Genomic DNA, 4,592 nt, shown 5'->3' with positions numbered 1-4,592 from the left:
TTGCAGGTTAAAAGAAGAAAGTTTGGAAGGCTTGGTCTAATCAGTCTAAATATTAAAGCAAAATAAAATTATAGGAAATTAAGATTTACAACTCCACTGCTTTGCGTGCTTATCGAATTTAGGAAGCTGGGATCACCCAAAAGTCAGATTCCTTTTGGTTTTCCTGATAATTATAGAAGACAGTCTCAACAAATTCAGAAGCTTCCCTTCTGTTGTCCCAGGATGGATTTAGATACCTCCTAAAGCTATTTATAAGAATAACCATTTATCTCAACTGACAAGACACACGAATTTCTTCAAAACAAGAATTGCTTTATTTACACGCTGAGCTTGCAGTGAAATACTGGGAGGTGAACTGCTCAGCCTGCCAAAGATTTTTTCAGCCTAGCATTCCTTTCCTGACTGCCCCCCCCTCCCAACTTTAGACAGCCCCAACAGCAAGATCACTTTTCATTTGAGTGAGAGATGAGGGGACTTTGTGCTTTCTCATTTCCTAAAATTCTCTTTATAGTTCCATAAGAGCATGCAATAATCACTTCCCCCTTTGTGTCAAGGTGCGATTTGGCATTGGAAGTGCCATTTTGATTACGTAAACGTTAGAGCTTAAGAATATGTATTTGTTTTCACCATGGATGTGTATGTGCTTGTGTGAGACACAAAGATTTCATGGAAAGTTAAAAAAAACACCCTTTATAATTCCAACTAATTTAAGATGTTGTTACATTTATAGCCTGCTTTTCATTCAAAAGCTCTTAAATTTCACTCCTTCCTTGTCTACCCTGTGAGGTAATCCAGATAAAAAACATACCCAGAAGCACTAGCTCTTGACTTTATGGTAAGGTTATATTAAGAGAATCTTGCAAATCTGAAAGTACATCTCTCTACCCCCCCACACACCCCAACCCTTTCTTTATAATATAAGAAACTAGGCAAGAAGATGTTTGCGTGCCAAATAAATCTTATTGCATTCTTTGACAAAGTGACAAAATTAGCGGGCAGGTGAAATGCTGAAGATATAGTACGCTTGAATTTCAGTAGACCACAATCTACTTCTTGATACGATAGAAAATGTGGATAGACGGCATCACCATCAGATGAATTTGTAACTGGTTGACAAGCCACACTCAATGTGTAGTCCTCAATAGAAACTACACCTTCGCAGAAGGAAATATACGGTGTGGTACTATCTTAGCCCCAATACTCTACAACATCTTCCTAATCGATTTAGATAAGGGGGTAGAAGGGGAACTCATTAAATTTGCAGACAACATCAAACTAGGAGGATTAACCAACACTTTGAAAGATAGGCTCAAGATCCAGAAAGATTTTCAGACTTGAACGCTGGTCCCTATTCAACAAAATGCAGTTCAGTGGTGAGAAAACTAAAGTTTTGCACAGGTATAGAATAAATAGGTGGAACCTGTCTCAACAGTAGTAACTGACAGGGATCTAGGAGTCCTAGTGGTTAACCACTTAAGTATGAGCCAGCAGTGTGCTGCAGCTGTCAAAAAAGCCAATGCAGTTCTTATATCACATCAACAGAGGAATAGTATCAAGATCACATGAAATATTAGTACTGTCTTGGTAAGACCACACCTGGAATACTATGTCCAGTTCTGATCACCGTAATACAAGAAAGATTTGAGACTGGAAAAAATGCTTAGAAGAGCAGTAAAGATGACTGGGGGGGGGTTAGAGACTGAAATAGAATGAGCAGTTGCAGGAACTGGGTATGTAGTCTAACAAACAAGGACTATGGGTGACAGCCGTCTTCCAATATTGGAGAGCTCTCACAAAGAAGGGGACAACTTATTCTCCAAAGCTTCTGAGGGCAAGACACATAATGGATGGAAACCTATCAAAAAGAGATCCAACCTAGAATTAAGGAGAAATTTCCTGACAGAACAATTAAGCAGTGGAACAGCTTTGCCGTCAGAAGCTGTGGGTGCTCCAATATTGGAGGTTTTCAAGAAAAGATTCCATAGCTGTTTGCCCAAAATGTTATAGGGCTCCTGCTGGGGCTGGGGTTTGAAGACTTCCAAGGTCCCTTCCAACTCTTGTTATTCTCTATTCTGCCATTTCCGCATGCCTTCTGCAGACTCAGGTGCCATTTGCCTGGCCATTGTCTAATACAAGGATCTTTCTCCTGTTTCTCAAGTCATTCCCACATATTATTACATTCCTTCAACACAGAGACAAGAGAGAGAATTGGAAGGGACCTTGAAGGTCTTCTAGTCCACACATCAACTCTGTGAATCAGGTTGGGCTAAGAGCAGAACTATCCCCAGGTCACCCAAGGGAGCTTCTTTTCCAAGTAACCAATTTAATTAAAAGGCGAAAGCTTTCATGTTCTGCAGCCGACTTTATCAAATGCCTAGTTGAGGTTGAATCCTAAGGTACCACCGTAGATTAACTTGGCTCTCCTCCTACTAAAAGCTGTGATGGCTCAAGCAGACTTAAACATTGGGGTTTCCAATTCCTTAACAGCCATAGTACAGTGGATATCTCCTGCAGAGATCTATGTGGGGTATGCATTATATACTCTAAAACAGGACTTGGTTTTGAAGGAACACAGTTTAAAGCAGTGTCTTTCAAACTTGGGATCTTTTAAGATATTTGGAGTTCAATTCAACATTGTGGGAGCTGAGGACCACACATCTTAAAAGTTCTCAAGTTTGAGAATCACTGTTCTAAAGGAACTGAAAGACAAAGGAACATTCTACATAAGCACTCAATAATTAATGTCTCCCGGAGCTGGATGCACATGCTAAGTAATTAATCATGAGGAGAAAATCTGTTCCCTTTAGGAAGGCAACAGTGCCAGCTGTTGCATTTTGTGCCTGACTTACAAATGATATTGCAAGCCCCCTAATATATACCATAAGTTACAAGCCTGGGAGGGCAAGAATTGCTGATCTACTATATGTTGGTGGCCTTTTCAAGCAACTACATTATTTTTGTAGGTATGCCATACCTCAATTGCAAACCCCTAAATGCCCATAAGATGGCAGCAAGGGGACACTAAAACTCTCTTTGGGGCCATTCAGTTACCCAGCTTTTTGTAGCGCAAGTATGCTATGCTTATTTTTTCAAAGTGTATATTTATGATACGTAAATTGACTTTGAACTTGATATGTACTTGACTTTGAAATGTATATGTAAATTGACTTAAAATGACTTCAGTGCCACTGTAACTGAATGGTCACTGAATAGTTATAAGTTGACTTAAAACCATTCATTTAGGGATCATTCAGAGTTACTATGGAACTGAAAAAGGTAACTTATAACCATTTTTTACACTGATGACCATGGCAGCTTCCCCATGGTCACATGATCAAAATTTGGACACTTGGCAACTGGTGTGGATTTATGACACTTGCAGTGTTCAGAGACCCTTTTGCGACCTTCTGACCAGCAAAATCAACGGGGAAGCCAGATTCACTTAACAGCCATGTTACTAACTTAACAACTACAGTGATTCACTTAACAACGATAGTGAGAAAGGCTGTAAAATGGGGCAAAATGTATTTAAGAATTGTCTTGCTTAACAACAGAAATTTTGGGCTTAATTGTGGTTGTAAGTTGTACAAACTCCTAAAAAGTGGAACATAAAATGTAACAAACCTGGGATCACTTAGGTACCAATATTTAGGATATTTCTGTGCAGACAGTTGGGGCAAATTTCAGCTTGATTCAGTATGATCCTTGGAAAGATATTTATAAGGCTGGTTTCACTGTTCACGATCAAATCATTTTAAAGAGGTCTACAGATTTGCTTGGGCATCAGAAGCACCTTGAAATTAATGTTTAATGTGTCACAGTGATTTTCAGTGGTTTCTCAAGATGATTTATTGAGCCTGGTTTTATATATACAGTTAATTATTCAAGCCATGGAATAAGGATTTTAAATCCTTTAATAATAGAACATTCTCTCTTTTATTTACTCATATTTAAAAAGGTAAAGGTAAAGGTTCCCCCGCACATGCGTGCTAGTCGTTTCCGACTCTAGGGGCCGGTGCTCATCTCCGTTTCAAAGCCGAAGAGCCAGCGCTTGTCCGAGGACGTCTCTGTGGTCATGTGGCCGGCATGACTAGATGCCAAAGGCGCACGGAACGCTGTTACCTTCCCACTGTAGTGGTCCCTATTTTTCTACTTGCATTTTTACGTGCTTTCGAACTGCTAGGTTGGCAGAAGCTGGGACGAGTAACAGGCGCTCACTCTGCTACGCGGCACTCGGGATTCGACCCGCCAAACTGCCGACCTTCCGATCGACAAGTTCAGCGTCCTAACCCACTGAGCCACCACGTCCCTTTTTACTCATATTTACCATCCACTATGTCCTTTTTCTGTTTTCTTTTATGTAGTCATTCATTTTGTTCCTTAAATGATTTTTTAAAAAAAATAGTGAAAAAAATGTTTAAAAGCACATAGACACACATAAACAACAAAGGAATTGTGGAAATCAGCAGAACCCATTTAAAAAGCTATTCTAGTAAAGATCTAAAACTCAGCAGGAATAACAGTTGCTTTACATCTTTAGCATCTCCTATTGAAAAGGGCTCCAGCTGGGATGCTGGCGGATTAATAATTCT

Source organism: Vipera berus, assembly GCF_964194415.1.
Source record: "Vipera berus genome assembly, chromosome: 3".
In the NCBI taxonomy this organism is placed as follows: domain Eukaryota; kingdom Metazoa; phylum Chordata; class Lepidosauria; order Squamata; family Viperidae; genus Vipera; species Vipera berus.
The sequence above is the reverse complement of the archived record's forward strand: the minus strand, read 5'-3'. Positions refer to the sequence as shown.